Source organism: Lepidochelys olivacea, assembly GCF_965140295.1.
Source record: "Lepidochelys olivacea isolate rLepOli2 genome assembly, chromosome: 2".
In the NCBI taxonomy this organism is placed as follows: domain Eukaryota; kingdom Metazoa; phylum Chordata; order Testudines; family Cheloniidae; genus Lepidochelys; species Lepidochelys olivacea.
Genome location: NC_140412.1, coordinates 265,931,424 through 265,950,118, shown reverse-complemented (window position 1 = coordinate 265,950,118; position 18,695 = coordinate 265,931,424). Strand labels below are relative to the sequence as shown.

The window sequence follows — 18,695 nt, the reverse complement described above, 5'->3', positions numbered from 1 at the left end:
AGTGGTGCCCGGGCAGCATCAGCTCAGGAGCGCACAGCTGAGGAGCCGCAGCTGTGAACACGCCCCATTCAGTGTCAGATTATTACTATGACTTTCTAAAACCTGTGTTGATATTCACAGCTCTGCAGGAGCTTGGGCCTTTGGCTCTTTTTGAATAATGAATCCTTTTCAGTGGCCCTAACTTCACGGAGAGCATCAGGGTGCGTTCCTAGGTCCCCTTTGTGAGAGCGGGGTCCCCTTTGCCCTGGGATGTGGACCAGGCTAGCCAACTCCTGATTGAATCACTGTTGTGGTAGCAGCATTCCCATAAGTGTGGGATTTATTTAAAAGCTCACTTTGTGTGGTACAAATGCAAATCACTCTGAAGACATTGTAAAGGATAGACCTGTCGTAGAGAGCAGCTAGTGATGAAGGTTGTAAACACTTTGAGGAAGACGGATGTGAAAAACAGGTGGAAAAAAGGGCCAAGGATTATGCCAACTCCTCAGTGGGAGCCTGCACTTTCCTATGTGACATCAGTTCATGACCTGATCTATTCACTGATCAGACTATACAGCCACAAGAGAACAGACCAGATGCTTTGACGTCACCATGGGATATGCTGGACAGCCTATATACATTTAAAAGCTTTGGAGTTCCTGAGATGCAACATCTGATGTGTAAGAATTTGACAGGGATCTTTCGAGCAGAGTTTACACAGAATACAAATAAATGTCCCAGCTAGCAGATACATACTGCTAGTTAGCTTGTTGAAAGCTGGGGAAAGGTGTTGGGTTAAACATCTCTAGATCAGTCTTCTGTCCACAATTCAGGAGCAGAACAGGCCACAGGGATTCACGTTTCTTCTGGGCTGTCCTATGGACGTGCCTTGGCGCTGACCTGCAGCGGGGAGGAGGGGTTGCTCTCACAGCAAAGCAGTGTAAGACACCCCTGCTTGGAAAACTGAGGGAACACAGCTCGCCAGATTGTACCCTGGGGAATGTCACAGGGAGCCACCCTCAACTGGGCTGCCCTTGCTAAACAGGGGGTAGGATTACCAAATCCCACTGGAAATAAGAGGGGGTGGGAACAGGTGTTTTTATCTGGTGGCAGGGCACCATGGCCTTATCACTTTTTACCTGTCTTAAGGATGAGTGAGGTGGTAGAAAGGAGTGAGTGGGGAGTGGGTCCTCGGAGGGGGGGAAGAGACGAAGCAGGGGGTGCCTTGGGGGAAGAGGAAGAGCGGGGGCAGGGCCTGGTGAAGGAGGGGCGGAGCTGCCAGTGGTCCACTGAGAGTCGTGGCTTTTATTCAGCAATTCCTAGAGCTGAAATCACAGATGACCAGGCCCAGGGGCTGGGGACAACCGTCCCACACTACCCAGTGAAATCATTCAGAGCTGGGCCGGGGGACCTCCAGACACGGCAGTGGGAGCGAGTGGCAAGCAGCGACAGCGGCAGATAGACCAATGACAGCAGCCATGGAGGCATTGTTCTTTGCCGTCCTCCCACCCCCTGCCCTGGGGTGGTGGTGGGTGGACCCATGTGAACGTACCTCTGAACTCTGGATCTTCACTAACCAGGGACAGCCAGCTGTGAGCGGGGCGCAGTGGAGGGAGCAGGGAGTGGCATGTTAAAGGGATTTTGGTTCATCGGACTTTCATGACACAAAATGGGAAACTGAGGCAAAGGACACTGCCCAACACGCTGCGGGGTGGGCGTTTGCGGGGTGGGCATGTGCTTTCAACTCATGCTTGTGGAGTTTTCCCAAATTCATGCTGGGTCCCCTTTTCCCTTCTCATCAACATTTTATTTTGTGGCACTGACTCAGTGCTTGTGCGTGGGGAAGGAAGTAGGGCTTCTGAGAGGTGGTGGTGAATTTTCCCACATTACTGGGTGGGAGCTCCAGCCAGTTCTGGGTCATATGGTTAAGAGGAACCCCTAGATATCAAACCCACCCCTGGTCGCTGCCAGCTCCATTTGGTGGAAGAGTTACACCAGAGTCATACAAAACTCAGCAAGAGCTGGTCCAGATATTTCAGTCGAAGCATTTCCCAGCTGAAATAGGGGGTTAGGCCCAAAATTGGTGAGAAAAGATCCCTTGATTTAATGGTAGGATTTTCTGACAGGAAATTTTGACTTTGTTTAGTTTCTAATTGTCAAAAACTAAAAATTCAATCAGAACGTTTTCATTTTAGGGGTTTTGTCACCCCACTTTCTCCCCTTTTTACTTTTCCACTGACAAAGGGGGAGAAAAAAAAGAAACAAACAATTTTGGGGTTTTTCTTAAAATAGACTAGAGCTAGAATTTCCTGTTCATTCCTCCTTCCCTGCCCTGAGGTGCATGCGCGCACTCCCCCCCCCGCCCCCCCCCCCCAGTGCCACATGTGTCTGGGTGGTGGTGGTAATTGCTCAACGGTCCTGTTGGCTGTGTCTCTGAGTGACAGATTGCGCCGTCAGAGATTTATCCACACGAATAAATCACTAAATCTCCAAAATATCGACACTGGCTGCAGTTGCCATGGGATGGAAACTGGGACTTTAGTTTCCCATGCTGGGATCCCCAGGAGCTTCTTGGGTGCATGACACATCTTTTCTTCAAACACTGATTCCCTAGTGGCCTCTATTTTTGTAGCCAATAGCCCCAGAAAGGGGCTCTCTAAGGTGGAGGGGAGACCCCCCAAGTTCTCTTACCCTCAGGCCTGACAGAGGCTGAGAACAAAAGAAGATGCTGACAAGAAACTGAGACCGACTTGCCCACCCCAAACATTCCAAAATCACGAGTCAGGCTCCAGAAAATCTTGTCACCTCATCACAGGCCTCCAGGAGCTGGCGCTTTAAGAAAAACGCCAAATATCGCAGGAGTCACGATAAAAGCGTGAGAGCTGGCGACACTGCTGAGAACTGGTGCTTTCATCTCAGGAATGGAACTGAGCCGTGTTTTCCTGCCAAAAATGGGAGAGTCTTTCCACAGATCATGGAGGCCTTTCAAGGCTCAGGCAAGGGTTTGGGCCGAGCCGAGCACTTGGGGAGCTGCAGTGACTGGGAGCATGGACAAGCCAGTGGGGATGGAGGGATCGGAGGTTAGGGGTTGGCTGAGCAGGGGGGAAGCCTGAGGCTTGTTTGGGATAGGGGTTGCAGCCTGGGGGTGCTGCTTTTGAGGTGCTGTTGTGGGTCAGATGGTTTGGACTATCTCAGGACGGTTTGGACTATCAGGGCAGAATAACTGAATAAGAAGACAGAGAGCCCCAGAGTTACTGTGTGCAGCCCTGAGAGACTTTTGGGGAAATAGCAGATGACTACCTCTCTGCTCCCCTTTGGGATTACAGATGGTGACTCACCTGTACATAGATTTTACCTGCTTTGACCTCTCAAAAACTCTCTTCTTTTTTGTAAGCTAATAAACCTTTAGTTAGATTATTACAGAATTGGCTGCCAGCTTTGTCTTTGGTCTGAGATGGAGGATGCAACTCAATGTGGGTGAGGGACTGGGCTTTTGGGCCTTGGAGTAACCTGGAATATTTGTGATTTTTGGTGTACGTGACCATTTATTACATAGTCCAGTTTGCCGGGGTTGCAAGACAGGCTGGAGTGCCAGAGGGGACTGTCTGTGACTCCGTGGTAAGACGACTGTAGTACTTTGGGAGTTCGCATTTGGCACGGGGTTGGTGAAATCTAATTACAGACCATACCACCGGGTGTGTGTGTCTGCCCTGCTTTTGACAGTCATCCCTGAGTTAGGCACTCACCGTAATGAGCTGCTCCAGACAGCATGACAAAGGCCATCTCCTCCCGCTCGCTGCCTCTCCAGGCCCAGGGGCTGAGGAAGGACAGGTGGGGAGACTGGGTCACACTGAGTCACATCTGGGAGGAGAGGGGTTCTCTGCTCGGGTGGGCTGGGCAGGGCACAGGCTATGCCATCCCTTGGAGTCCTCATCCAGCCTCACATCACCATGAGCACAGCCCCTTTCTGGCAGTGCGCCTCCTCGTGGCCTGGCTGGGAACTGGCCACTCCCTTCGCTGTTAGGGCATGGGCTAGGTCCCAGCTGTCAGAGTGGAGGCTGGGGCAGGGCCTAGTGCTACCCATGGGCAGGTGCGAGGAGACCTGGCTCCACGGGTCTTGCTCCAGGTGTGCTGGGGACGCAGCCTTGCTCCCCACTGGAGAGGAGCGGGGATGGGGTTACTGCAGCGGCTGGGAGCTCTGGGCTGCCTACGGGACCTTGCCCTGCGCCCCTTCGAGCCAGGGCTGTTAGGAATGAGGGCGACAAGTTACCGCTCCTCCGGGCTCAGAGGTTCCTGCTTTTATTGGTGCAAGTGAATAAATGCAAAACACACAGGAAACTCCAGGCTCAGCAAAGTGGGTTCATCGCCCAGCATGGAGGGAATGAGCCTCCCACAACCGACAGGGCCCAGTCATGGCCTCTGCCCGCAGCGCTCACCAGGGGCTGGGAGCTTCTGTACCCCGCAGCAAGCGCACTCCTGACGTGTCACCTTGGCCGACAGCTCAGCAGTGCCGGGGAACAGGTGGGGGCAGGGAGGCCGGCTGGGCCCAGCCAGAGCGAAGGTGCCGTCCCCTCCCCAGCCATGGCGCCTGTTCAACCTTTCTGGATTCCACATCTGAAAGGCTTGAGGAAGCCTCTGAGTCTGGTGCTGCCTGGCAACCCTGGCTTGCGCTTCCTTCTGCGGCCGTGCGGCCCGTCTCACTGAAACACACACGGGCGAGACACAGCGCTGGGGGCCGGAGGAGCTGGAGGCACCAGCCCACTCCATGGCTGCCCCCTCCAGGCTCACGCTGGGGAGGCCCTGGGTGTGGGTCGCAGCCCGCCCAGGCTGGGAGGCAGTGAGTCTGAGAGAAGCCCAGGGACGGTCAGTGTCCAGCAGCCTCAGCCCAGAATCCCCTTTGCATTGGTCCCAGCCGAGCCCCGTCCCTCCCCACGAGACTCGTCAGCCCTCAGGGGGCCGCCCCCACTGATCTGCTGTGCCCAGGCCCTGTCTGTATTGCAGTGGGGGCGTCCAAAGTGGGCCCTGCTCTGCCTGGCTCAGCCATGGGCCCTGCTCGGCCTCTGTCCCCTGCAGACGTGAGGGGCCCTGGGCACTGGGCGTTGTCTGGGCTCCCAGCATGTAGGAGCCTGGGGGCAAAGCAGGAACCTCCCAGCCAGGGCTGGGCAAGAGAGACATGAGCCGGAGCCGCCCCAGCTCCGTGCAGGGAGCGTGACGGAGGCGTTACATCGCCACGGCAAACTCTCGTTGGCCGAGCAGGCGGGGAGGCGAGCTGGGGGCTGATGCTCCACAGGGACCGAGAGCGAATTACCCCTGTGGTGGGGTGACGCTCACCGCACGTCCAGCAGGGGGTGCTCTGCAGCCGGGACATCTCACACTCCCCCTGGCTTTTCCGGGCAGGCTTCTCCCCATGTTCTCCCTCTGTCATCCCTTTGCCCCCTGCCCCCTAACGCTCAGCCTTGAATCGGAGCCAGGCCATGGGGCCCGGCTCGCATTTCCTGCTCTGAAGGGAGCCCCTTTGCCCAGAGCTGAGGAGGAGCTGGCGGCTGATCCGCCGGCTCAGCCCTCCCCAGCTACAGGGTGGGGAGAAAGCAGGGTGCAGGGGCCGGGTCTGCCCCATACGGAAGGTTTGGCTGGTCAGGGCAGGGGTCAGTGAGAATCTCCCACGGGGCAGGGTCATTTCTGGGGAGCCCGTGGATCCCCTGGGTGGGGAGATGTAATTCCCACAGTCGGGACGGGGGCAGGGAGGGTCCCTGGCTCCACATGGCACATCCTGCCAGAGCGACCCGGTATCCGATACCATCCCACCCCCCAGGGATCCCCAGGAAGGGGAACGAGGCCAAGAGCCTCCCTGCAGGGACGTGCTCAGGGCCCCGGGTGCAGGACTCACCAGCGGCTGCTGTTGGGCTCCGTCCACCTGGGCTGACGCCCCATCACGTGCTGCCACCACGCCGGGACCCTCCACGCCCAGCGGCTGCTGCAGGACGGGCCCAGCCAGGGCAGCCCCGGCCAGTGCCAGAACCAGCCACAGACGCCTCATCGTCCCCTCGGGCTGCGTCTCCTCACGGGACTGTCGAGCTCTGCTACCAATTCCCCTGGGAGAGGGGCCTCGGCCTCGTGTCGCCCTCGGCCTCTTGTGTGCATGAGAGGATTTTAACCAGCTCGTCTCTCCTCAGAAACTCCTCCCTGCCCCAGGGAAACAGAAAGGGCCTTAGTGCCATATGCTGAAATCCCTTCTGGGTTTCCTCACCCCACAGAAGCCTGAAGCAAGTCAGTTACCAGCACTGACCCTGGCCTCTGCCCAGAACAGCCCTTTGTGGGGTTTTTGTATGGCACAAGTGGGGAACGAAGGATAGCGGGACAGGAAACGTTCACAAGCTGTTACACTGGATCCTGCCTTTCCAACTGGCCTGTGTCTGACCCTACACCCACCCAGCACCTCTGCTCTGAGATCTTCCCTTTTTGTCCACTGAAAGGCATCAGAGTGGGCAGTCAAAACACTCGGGGCAACCATTAAGATGTAGCTTGAGAATGGGACACGGGCCTTTTATATCCACGCCACAGGCCCAAGTATGGTCAAGCTCAAGTGACCAGAAGTTACCAGTGGATGGATAACTGTGGTAGCCTAAGCGAAGTGAGTTGGGGGGCCCAGTAGAGTTTCCCCAAGAACAGATGGCCACATCCCAATGACACTGTTGGTAATTCTGTTTGACAGGTGTCACCAGGTGGTGCTGTCACATAGTATTCTAAGATTCCTTTCTTGGTGTGTGAGCAAGTTTTCAGCCTTGGGAAGACATACTGTGTGTGAATTTTGTGTTATGTTAGGTTGTGGTGTAAAAGGGAGCTGTGAGAGCTGCAGGAGAGTTTGCTCTCTGCCTTGGACTCTGATTAGAATCAATTCTGGAGATAGAGTGGCTATCTGGCCATCTCCATTCCAGGATTGGGGGGGTGTGTGTGTGTAAATAAAGCAAGTTACACTTAGAATATACCTCGATTGTCTGATTTCTCCTTCACTGGGAAGCCAACCTGCAAAGCCCCACACAGCTGCTATTGCTCAGCTAAGGTGTTAGAAGAAGGGGCAAAAGTACTTCGAGATCCTTGGATCAAAGGCCCCAAGAAGCGCCTCAGTGTTTTACAAACATCAACCATGTAGGTAGCTAGAGCATAGTTACCAGTTTGGGAAGTTAGCCAGGATTTTGGATTCACGCATCTTTTGTACAGCGTCATGGGTATTTTAGTGGCCCCAAGTGGTCAAGAACTTGGTTTTAATCCTCATTGGAAAGGCAGCGACTCCACCAGCCTCTCACCACCAAGTGTGGCATTTCCACAACTGACGAGAGAAGGAGCCCCACGGACTGAACCAGAACCGATTTCGTGTTCCGTGGAGGTTTGCCATCCGAGCCAACGCTGGTTAGCTTGTGACCGGAGACAGGACCACAGCACAAAGTTCTGTGACTGGGCTCAGAGTAATCAGGGATCCAGTGGGCATGAATGCTGAGCCTCTTGCCAGTAAAGGTGGCCTGCTCACACTCAGCCTGCAAATCACCCCCCAGCGAGGCTGCGAGAATTAGGATCGTCGCCCATCTGGGTTTTACCCGCACAGTCCTGTTTTTGGCATCTGTATCTGGGTGTCATTTAGGGTTGACAAGTTTTCGACTGGAAAATCCAGTAGAAAAGGGGACCTGAACACCCTAAATGACACCTGAACCAAAAGCCCAGTTACCGTGGAGCGGGGCAGGTGCCTAGCCATTAACCCGTGCCAGCCCCTGCTCAGCTGGGGCCACCTCCTACCAACAGGCAGGCTCCTTGGAACGATCCAGCGAGCAATTGGGTGTTGGGGGCAGGGGGCGGGGGGGGAGAAGTGAGGTGGGTGGGACCTCGAGGGGCAAGGAGGAGCCACAGCGACCAGTGCTGGAAGTTTAAGAGATTAACTTTTGGAGTCTCAATCAAGCTAGTCAAAAGAAAGAGTCTTCTTGTCTCACCAAGTGGGTCAGCTGTCGCTCATCTTCTGGGACCATCATCTCCTCGAAGTGCACAGGGGACAGGTGGTGTGAAAATAATCAGTGACCGCGGGGTGGAGAGAGACCTGGTGGACCCTCTTTGGAAAACAGGTATTGTTAATGCAGCAGAAGCTGGAGCTTGATGCAATGTAGCCGGGGAACGGATTCAAAGAGGGGGAGTAAAGCCGTTGGACCAAGGCAAAGTCCCTAGTAGCTGAGTGCTGTGTGGTTTAGAGAGGAGCAGCCTGGGTGTTGTGATTTGGATGTGATGCAGTGTGTATGTGTAACCCCTGTCTGCTCGGTGTGGCGTTCTGTCCCCCTCTAGTGGCAGCTAGACCAGCTAGAGAGGCTCATGCATTGAGGTCCCGCGGTCATAGAATCATAGACTATCAGGGTTGGAAGGGACCTCAGGAGGTCATCTAGTCCAACCCCCTGCTCAAAGCAGGACCAATCCCCAATTTTTGCCCTAGATCCCTAAATGGCCCCCTCAAGGATTGAACTCACAACCCTGGGTTTAGCAGGCCAATGCTCAAACCACTGAGCTATCCCTCCCCCCTCAGGTCTCAGGTTTGCTCCCAGCCGCTGCCACCTGGGGTCTGTTGGCGGTTGGGGGAAGAAGGCGACTCACAGTCCTGGGCATCCTGAGAACCCATCACACTCCTTAAGACTCTCACCATGAAGAGTTTAACATCCTGTTGAATGGGGAGGGTCCAGGTTGTATTTCTATCTTAAACTCGATTTAAATCCACAGATGATGTGCTTGAGAAAAGGAGATGGTAAAATGCAGAATGGCGGAGACCCTTGGGAGGAAGCGGATGTGTTTGCATTATCTATGGCAAGGGGCTTTGTCACTATATGTATTGTGTTTGGAGAATTTCATATACAGTGATGGAGCAGAGAAGACACCAACCAGTGGATATATGGATGCGTTTCAAGCACTATTTCTCACAACTTGGCACTGGACCCCTCTCTGGACAGACACCGGTCTGTTGTGAGTGGACCCAACTGCTGGATCCCACAAGCTTCTGAGCCCCTGGGCTCTGACTATTCCCTGTTCCTAGCTCTGGACCTCTCGGGCACACTCCCAGGTGCAGACCCTCTGTCTGTCTGTCACCCTTTCTGGGCCATGGGACCATGCAGTCTGGCCATCTTAGACCCCCAAACCAGTGACCCAGTCCTTCCAAGCCCACTGTTGCTATGATACTTTCCCTCAGAGTTCCACTTTGCTGTGGGGGCTCTGAGCTTTAAGATCAACCCCTTCAGGGATGACATGGTGGGCCAGCAAGGAATACAGGCTTAGCAAAGAAATTCCTTAATACTGACCCTTTACTCTTAGCAAAGCACACTGAAGAGTTACAGATATTTGGCAACCAACAAAACCCTGAACGCAGTCCCTCTATGTCTGAACTCTCCCCTCCAATGAGTCCTGGGTTTGGTCAATGTCTTTACGCTAGGCAGCCAAAACTTCATGCCTTCCTTAGCCTGGTCTTCTTGCACGTCTGAGCACCATATTTGTGGTCAGGAAGGAATTTTCCCCCAGGTCAGATTGGCAGAGAGTCTCTGGGGGGTTTTCGCCTTCCTCTGCAGCATGGGACAAAGGTCACTTGCAGGTTTAAACTAGTGTAAATGGTGAATTCTCTGGAACTTGAAGTCTTTAAACTATGATTTGAGGACTTTGATAACTCAACCCAAAGTTAGGGGTCTATTACAGGAGCGGGTGGGTGAGATCGTCTGGCCTGCAGTGTGCAGGAGGTCAGACTAGATGATCACAATGGTCCCTTCTGACCTCAGAGTCTGAGTCTATGTTGTGGTGCTCTTGGTACAGAGAAACATCTTCCTTTTAAAGCAGCCTCTGTCCCCCTTTTGCCCACGTGCTTCAGCTGGGGGCGTTCCTGTCTCCAGCCCCTGTCAGTGTCCTTGTAGAGAGACATTAAAGTCAATGGCGTCCACTGGTAGAAAACCCATTTTCCAAGGAGGGGGAGCGTCATTCAGTGATGATGGCCCTTGAGGGCTCTGTCATCACTTTCCAGACACAGATAGTCTTGCCACTAGGTATCGAGACCTGCCACAAAATGGAGGCTGTAGACCACAAAGGAGGGTTCAATCCAGGATGAAGGTCACATTTCAACACAGACATACCTCCCAGTCTGTCACCCTGTTCATTCCCTGCAGCTTGCTCATTGTCAGGTGGGTTCTTCAAGTGTTGAGCGTTTTTTAAAAAGTAATTTTTGATTAGTTGTAACTTTAGTTTGCTTGGAGGACAGCTGCCTGGCAATTCCCCCCAGTAATGGCCATGGGGGTAACCATCTGGTTACAGAAAACTCTTGTGCTTGTGAAGTCTGCCTGGGATTTCCCTGTTGTTTTCAGAGTTTCATGGAGAGGAATCTTGACGCTCCCCCAATGAATTGGTTTGAACACCAAAATTTCTAAAGGGTTCCTCTGGTGTGAAGTTGATTGCTATCAAGAATGTCATAAATATGATGTTTTCTATTCTACGTCCAGGGTGTAAAACTGTTATTTTCAATGTGGATTTCCCATAAGCACTTGCTAGATAATCCGCTAAGTTTTATCTCTCTGGGGGACTGGTAGAGAGATGCCTGCATGTCAGCAGCTGGCACAAATGGGGTGCTCTGTTTCTGAAGCCAGAAAAGGGCTTCCTTCATCCTTTCTGCTTCATTGCCCTGACTATAAGTTAATTACATTGTTATATGCCTTAAGCATTGGAGACTCCCTGTCCTGAGTGCGCTAAACAGAATTAAATCTGCGCGCAACAGAGGGAAGGACTGTGAGCCCTCTCCTATCCAGCTGAAAACAATTACTGCCTTTGTTTTCTTTTGTGTGTCCGCTCCAAAGCAAGACAACCAAAGACACCAGGAGCTCTGATTCCATCCAGGAGAGAGCAGTGGCGCAAGTTACTTGCTATTTTAGCACAACTTCTGCCAGTGAGGGAGCGGGTGCATCAGCAAATGATTTCCCGATCAGTTCGCATCGGAGTAGCTGTGCTCATAACGTCCCTGCTATGACCGAGTATGATGCAGGAATCAGATGTTTGCAGAGGCCTGAGCAGACTCTGCAAGAAATAACAAAGTCAGTGACTTCTCGCCAACCTTCTCATCTGCCTCCCAGATGCCTGCTAAACATTACACAGCCCCCCAGTAGATAATCTCCCAGACATCACGGCTTGGGGGGTCTTTGTTCTTGATCTGTTTGTTCTTAGCATTGCACAATGTACACTGTGTGGGCTGGGGTGTGGGGAAATGATTGGTCAGATGGAGACTCTCTGGGATGGAGCCAAAGAAGGTCTTTGTGTAAAGAAACCCTTTCAATTGGATCATCTGTTCAAACAACCCTTCTTCCCAGTTACAGCCAGCAGAAGAGACTCTTGTGATTCCTCCCAGACCAACTGAGATTGTGAGCAGAGAGTTGGTGCATTCCCCAGGGGGAGACTGAGACCATGATGAGAAGCCTGCTGCTTCTAATGGCTTTTGCGGTGCTTGCTGCAGCCACCATGGCTAGGCCCACCAGGCAGGAGTTGCTGGCTGTGGAAGATCTGGGCGCAGTAGGACCACATGCCAGAACAATAACCCAGGAGAATGGATTCCAGACACAGCTGAAGGTATGTTTTGCAGGAGGGATAAGGAAGGGAGGGGAAGTTGTTTGCATTGTGTCTGTCCTTTCTGGGGTCTGCTGGGAGATGTGGGCGGGGGGACATTCAGGATGAGATCCACTGTGTAATCTCGCTGATGAAAAGTTGAGCTTGGAGAAGAAAGTGGAGTGGGTCATTCCCCTTCTCCTGTCTTTTTGCTGTGGGGTTGTGTGGACTAAGCATGGGGCTGGGAGCCAGGAATTATATTATATTATATAAGACAACAGTGTCTTGTTGTGTGATCTTGAGCACATCACTTTGCCTCTCTTTGCCTCAGTTTCCCTATCTACAAAACAGGGACAATGACTGGGACTTGCCTGAAGGTGGTCAGGCGGCTACATCACTCCTGTTTCTGTGAAGGGCTATTGTGAAATGCTAACGAAGCTTTGCTGGCAAAATACCGTTCACTAAAAGGCTTTTCCCCCAGGATCTCTGGTGGAGTGAGAATTCCCGTGCGGCTCACCAGAGCACAGAACACCCATCAGATCACTGTATCTGCAGAGGGGCGGATCACTTGGGAAGCGAATGCAGGGATCATGCAGGGGCTTCAGGCAGAGGGGAGGTGGGACTCACTCTGGATAAAAGTTGTGATCTGCTGCTGCCAGACACGCTCCCCTATTCCCAGACTAACATCTCCAGACTTCCCAGTATCCAAACTCTCTGCCCGGTGCATCTTGCTCCTGGTGTCACACTGACCTACAGGTAACCTGAACAGACAGGCTTCTTCTCCCCTGGGGGCAGCACCAAAGAATAATCACTCCTGTGGCATCTCTGTGAGAGCATTGTCCGGTGACTTCAGTGGAGGCTGGCCTGGCCTGCTCCAAAGCTGAATTGTGTCCAGCGTATAGGCATTGTGTTCCTATTCATAGGCCGTGCCTGGTGATTAAAGGCAAGAGGAGAAGGAGTCTGGTGTCATCGGTTCTGTTCCTGCCTCTGCCTTGCTGTGTTACCTTAGACTGGTTAACCTCTCTGTGCCTGTTTGCAGTTGGGCGAAGTGGGGAAATACCGCTTGTCTATCCCAGAGGGGTGTTTTGAAGCTTAATTCATTCATGTTGGATGGTCTAGATAATAGATAGACCAGCCATGAGTGCAGGAGACTGGACTAGATGACCTCTTGAGGTCCCTTCCAGTCCTCTGATTCTGTTTGTAAAGCGCTTTGAGATCCCTGGTTATAAGGCACTAGATAATGCAGGGGCAGGGGATTACATGATAACAGTCTGTACAGTGGCTCTAGACCCATTAAAGGCCACACACCACACCATAAACGAATACAGTCTCTTTCTTGGTCTTTGCTAGGACACTTTACAGTTCAGCCCAGCCACGTAGGGGAAAGAATGAGGCAGGTAAAGCTGAAGATGCAAACAGGGGAACATCTCAGCCCTCTAGTCAGCTGGCTTCGGTCTATCTCCAGTGCAAACATTTAACTCTTAGCTGGTAGCCCATTAATCCATTAAGGGTCAAGCAGCTTGCACTATATTTCTAATTTCAAGCATAATTTATCCTATGCTGAGATTTACAAATATTAACTAAGCCTGTGAAATAGGTTAGTGCCATCTCTGTTTTACAGATAGGGAAACAGAGGCACGAAGGACTTAAGTGACTTGCCCAAGGTCACTGAACAAATCCGTGTCCTGGGCTTAGAACTGGTTCACCGCGTTGAGCTCAATCCATGACACCGGGCTGGCCCGCAAATTAGAAATCTACTAAAAGCCTAACAGAGGATGGGAGAGGCCTGGGCGAGGGGCCTGAGCTATGGCCTAGGAGCCAGGAGTTCTAATACCACCCTCCATCACTGGCTCCCTCTGGGGCCTGCTAATTTAGGATGCCTCAATTTTGTGTGTGTCTTTCAGACACCTCGGGCCAGTTTTTAATGGTAGTTAGGTGCCTAAAGATGTACCTAGGGCCTAACTCCCACTCAGTGTCTATCTGCATCATTCAGTGCCTAAATACCTTTACAAATCTGGCCCCTGCAGCTTGATTTTCTGAAGCACTGAATACCCATAACTCCAGCTGACCTCCCCCAGAGCTGTGGGCGATTAGTCCAGCCGACCATCAAGCCATAGGGGTCTGCAATTTGGGGTGCCCAATTTTTGACCAGTTTTGAAAACTTGGGCTTTAACCGCTGTCTCTTGGGCGCAGCGATCCCTGCCTCAGAGGTGCTATCAGCATTGATTACGTAGGTCCCAATCCTGCCGCCCTCTCTTGCGTGAATTCAGTGGTCTACTTCACTGAATCACGGTGGCAGCATCAGGCCCTTCATGTTTATCAAGTGCTGTGAAGATGTAGAAGTGATTTTTATTTAGTTAAGATTAAAGCAGAACAGATCACGTTACAACAGGGCCCTCATTATTGTCGCAGGCTGGCTGGCCCCGTCAATGAAGCAAGTCCAGTGGATTTGTGCCAGAACACATGCACGCAGTTTGGCCAATTAAGAGGGCAGGTCAGCACCTGGGGCTGTAAAGGATGAAGGAGAAGGTGAGGGGGAAGAGACCTGGTGAATCAGGACTGCCTGAGAGCACTGGCTGGAGGATTAAGGAAAAGGGGCAGGGGAGAGACAGAGTCTACAGAAAGTGGGAAGCTCTGTAGGCCCATCCTGGAAAGAGAGATGAATTGGCTAGGAGGCCAGGCAGAGGGGCTAGTCAGCAAACTAGAGCTAGAGAACCAGTGCTGGGAGGGTGAAAGGGGTTGAGCGGTTGGATTGTGTTTGAGCAGAGAAAAGGAACTGGGCACTGAGTGCTGGTGGATCACGGGTGAGGAGCTTGGAAAATTGTCATGTGTTTCACTGTGGCAATGGGCAGGGGGGGGCAGGGAACCAGGTCGGTGTGCCTGTCATGCTGGGGGGCCTGCTGCAGTTTGATGACAATTACATTGAACTGGGACCCTCCCTTTCTCCCTCTTCACATCTGAGGCAAGGGGGAGAGAGGAAACAAAATCTAGTGAGATGTAGAAGTTGTACAGCCGTGCATTTCCTGTGCCCTAAACTCAGGCAATCTGCTGCCATTGCTGAGGTCTGGACTTAAAAACGGTACCTTGTGGCATCCCTTGCTCTGCTCCCGTGAGATAAGGACCATGTCCCCAGGAGTGACGTGATGGCTGATTAAGCAGGGCAGCCACTCTCCTGACCTGCTTAACAAACACTCTGTTCATTACAAGAACCCCCCTGAAAGAACTAATTTAGAGTCCCTTCCTGGTACCTTCAAGCAGCCCCAGAACAACCCCGCTCTCTTTCCCAGCACTCCTTGCCCCTCTGCTGGAATTTGAATGAACGCTCCTAGCGATCAAAAGGCCCCTGCAGGATCCTCACCTGTTACGTCAGTGCCTCACGACCAACCCCAGGTTTTACTTCCCATAACCCCCATTGGACACACTAACAATCTCCACAAGAAGTTTGAAAATGAAGGAACCTCCCCGCATAAAAACACAATTCAGAGCCGGTGGGTTTTGTATAGTTGTCTCTCCTCAAATTAACCTTTTGGTTCCTTATCTCCTGCCAGTGGTGCTGAGGAACTGAAGATGGGGTCTAGTCATTCTTTGCTCCAACATCTCCCCCTCACGTCTACCTCTGGCTCTCCCTGTGTGTCTACAAGAGACCTGACCCCTCCCTTTGCTCCTTTGCTCTCCTCAAAACACTCAGGTGATGGGAGTGTGGGACACTGGAGAGAAGGGGAGGGGAACCACCTCTCTACAGCCGTTCAGGACAGAAAGTGAAGAACGGTGGATCTGAAGAATGCGGGACTTTTGGAAGGCATAACTGTGACAAGCCCTGGGAAGGCTGCCCCCACTGAGACCCTTTTCCAGTCCCCTGAGTGCACCCCTGCCTCTGTTTCTTTTTCAGGGTTAAAATCTTGCCATCCAGCCACTTTCTGACTGGCTCTCTGGGTTACACCTCTCAGGCTGTCAGCAGTTTACCTCTGCCCGTCCCAGCCCCCTCACGCATCCCATCTGCCTTCGGGGGCCTGGCCAGTCCCTGGAGTCAGTGACACACGAGCAGCATCTCCAGAACAAAGGATGACTTACTTGGCCTCAAAGGCTTAGTGAAGTGGATGTAAAATAACAAAGCCACCTACACAAAGGTTGCCTTAGCCACGCTTGGCATTCCCCTTGAGCCCCGTAGCCTTGGTGTCTCCTTTCTCCCGGGGGACTCCAGTTACGGCTTGCTTGCTACAGCCCCTGACTCTCAGTCAGCCTGTCTGTCAGTCTCAGAGGTGTGTTGACCATTCTGCCCCCACTCTCGCTCTGGAGGGCAGGTCTTTTAACCGGTCACTGTCTTTTGATCTCTCCTCAGCCAAACAGCCCTGGCGCCAGGCTTGGGGCTGAGGATTCCCTCTTCAGACATCATGGCCAGGTTTATAGCCCTGAAGGGATGCTCCTTACCTAGGCCACTGTTCTGCTTTTCCTGACTAGTTTCTTGAACAACTACTTTTGATCTAACTATGTGTATCCAGGCAGGGACGTATCACATAGATGCACTGAGGGCCTATGATAGTCATCAAAATATGAATATTTCCCAGGTCGCCACAATAACCTCTCTGGTCACTTGGTCAGGACACCAGGGATAACAGATGAGCTATGCCATGGGGTATTTAATGACCACCGGTGGTCAGGCCCTCACTTCTATTCTGCTGAAACATGGCACCTTTAACAGCCACTATCCCTAAAACTAAAGTGGGGCATTGGTTCAGGGCTGACCCAGAGGGAAGAATGCCCGATGTTGAATCATCAACGGTACACCACTTCCTGTTGGGCTTTGAAGGCTCCCATCCATGTTCTGACCTAGCCTGTTCCTGCTTAGGTGGGAGATCTGTTAAGTTTTATATTAAAACCAAACCCAACCCTGTAGATCAGAGGTTCTCAACCAGGGGTCTGGCTGTGAGTAGGTTTCAGGGGGGTCTCCAAAATAAACCAGAGAGCAAAGCCAGCGTTAGACTTGCAGGAGACCAGGGCAGAAAGCCCAAGCCCAAGCCCTGCCATGCGAGGCTGAAGCCGAAGGCTGGGCAACTTAGATCCCCTGTGGCCCCTGCCCTGCTTGCTACCCCCTCACGCTGGCCCCAGCTTATAATCTACTGGATATGTAGAAAACCAGTTGTTGTGGCACAGGTGGGCTGTGAAGTTTTTATAGCATGGGGGCGAGGGGGGGGGGGCGCTCAGAAAGAAAGAGGTTGAGAGCCCCTGCTGTTGATTGCACAAAGCTACCCACTGCTCTGCGGATCCCGATGGCTCAGTTTGGCCTCCTGCTGCACAGCAATAAAACTGCCTGGAGCAAACCCAAATTCAGACCCGGGCTCTCACTGATCCAGTTCTTTCCCTTGTCTCTAAATCTCCTGTTTGTCTATTTTAGGGAGGAAGAGTGCGGAGGTCTAGGAAGGGGAAAAAGAAGGGCAGGTGGAATGCAAGCTCTCTCGCTACTCTCGGAGCAGCCGTACCCAAAGGCTGGAGAGGACGAGGCAGCATCTCGGCCAAGGAGTAGGTGGCCATCCTGCTAGCCACGTTCGCTTGGTCTTGAAAGCTCTTGCGGGTGATGGGAGGGAGTCAGGGAAGAGCCCCTGCTACTCCAGCTGCCCCAGGCGTTAGTGGAAGGCATGCTTTATGATGGCTACGTGAGGATGAGGTTGTCTGTTCCTCCTAGATGCTGCTGGGCTCAGGCCATGACTAGCCTCAGTGCTGCCTGGGACATGGAAAAATAATCATCTTTTTTCTGTAACGGAATAAAACCAGCCTGTGAAATCTATAGTGGCCTGTGTCTTGTGCATTTATCCCCCGGCGTCCGCGTGCACTAGTGTCAGAGAGGAATACTCTGTGGGTTATATTGCAGCCGCGCCTGGAGGTGTTGGACAGGAGCGGGGCCCAGCGTGTTTGGGTGCGTACGCGTAGTAAGAGACAGCTCCTGTCCAAAAGAGCTTTCAACCCACGGGTACGTCCACAGTGCAGCTGGAGACACGACTGCGGCACGGGCAGGTGCAGACAGGTCCTCTGATGGGGCGGGAAATTGCCCAGGGGCCCCCAGCCACCGCCGCTGCCACAGCCAGGAGCCCTGGGCCCTTTTAAATCTCCCTTTAAAGCACCCTGGGCCCTTTTAAACTGTAGGGCTCCTAGGCGTGTGCAGGCTGGTACCACCGGCGGTGGCCATCCCTCTCCAGGGGGCCCATTGACTGTTCCGCCCTGGGGCCCGGAACTGCTGTCGGCGGGCCTGGGGGTAGCTCTTGCTAGCTTTTCTCGAGCTAGCATGGCCGATAGAAGCAGGGAAGATGTGGTGACCAGTGGGCTGCACAAACCTGCCCGGGACCCTGGCTACGCACTCGTGTTGCTCACCGGGGCTGAGACCTGTGCGGCTGAGTCATCACCGCTGATTTTAGACTTGCTCGTGGGAGTAAAGCCGGTGCAGGCATGGCAGCCTGTGCCGCAGTCAGCCCTTCGGTGGCAGGCTAGACCTACCCTAAAAGAGAAGAGGTGGCGGGCCCGGGAGACCAAGGGAGTCGGTAGGGTGGGCTAGAACAGCAGAGCTTCCTTGGCTGCTGTGGTCAATATGCCGCCATGAGGAGTGTGAAGTCTGTAAGGCCTATTTCCATGACTTCCCGTGGCAGCCAAGTGGTTTGGGAGCTGATCCCGCAAGGAGCGGAGCACCACGCCCGCCCTCACCGTAGAGCCTGGAGGGACAGCTACATGTAACTTGGAGTCAAACCTCGGAGGCTCTGAGTACCTAAAGCCTGGTCTGCGCACAGGTTTTGTACCGGGAGAACTGTCGGTTGAGGTGTGTGGCTTGGTGATTTTTTAAGCCAATCAGGCTATACCGGTACATCTATAGCGTGGACACAGTTGTAATGGTGCCTTACCCGGAAATTGCTTATTCTCCTTCTTGTATGGGAGCAGCTGTGCCAGGGTAAAGCACCGGAGGGAGGCACCAGTACAGTTAAAGCAGTACAACTCCGGTGCGTAGCAAAACGCTGATTTTTAAAAATCCAGACGGAACCACTAGGTGTCACTAATACGCTATTTTATAATCCAGCCTGGATGCTGGCTCTGAAGCAACCTAAGCGGTCATGGGCTAAGAGGGAAGATCCTATGGTGGATCAGTA

General features: G+C 53.0%; 1 long non-coding RNA gene across 1 annotated transcript; it reads left to right on the top strand.

The window, feature by feature from the left end:
• Positions 1-10,597: 10,597 nt before the first annotated feature.
• LOC311516712 lies at positions 10,598-17,350 on the top strand. The gene is made up of 2 exons (XR_014710489.1): positions 10,598-11,592; positions 16,961-17,350. It is a non-coding gene; the product is annotated as an uncharacterized lncRNA (long non-coding RNA).
• The last annotated feature ends 1,345 nt before the right edge of the window (positions 17,351-18,695 follow it).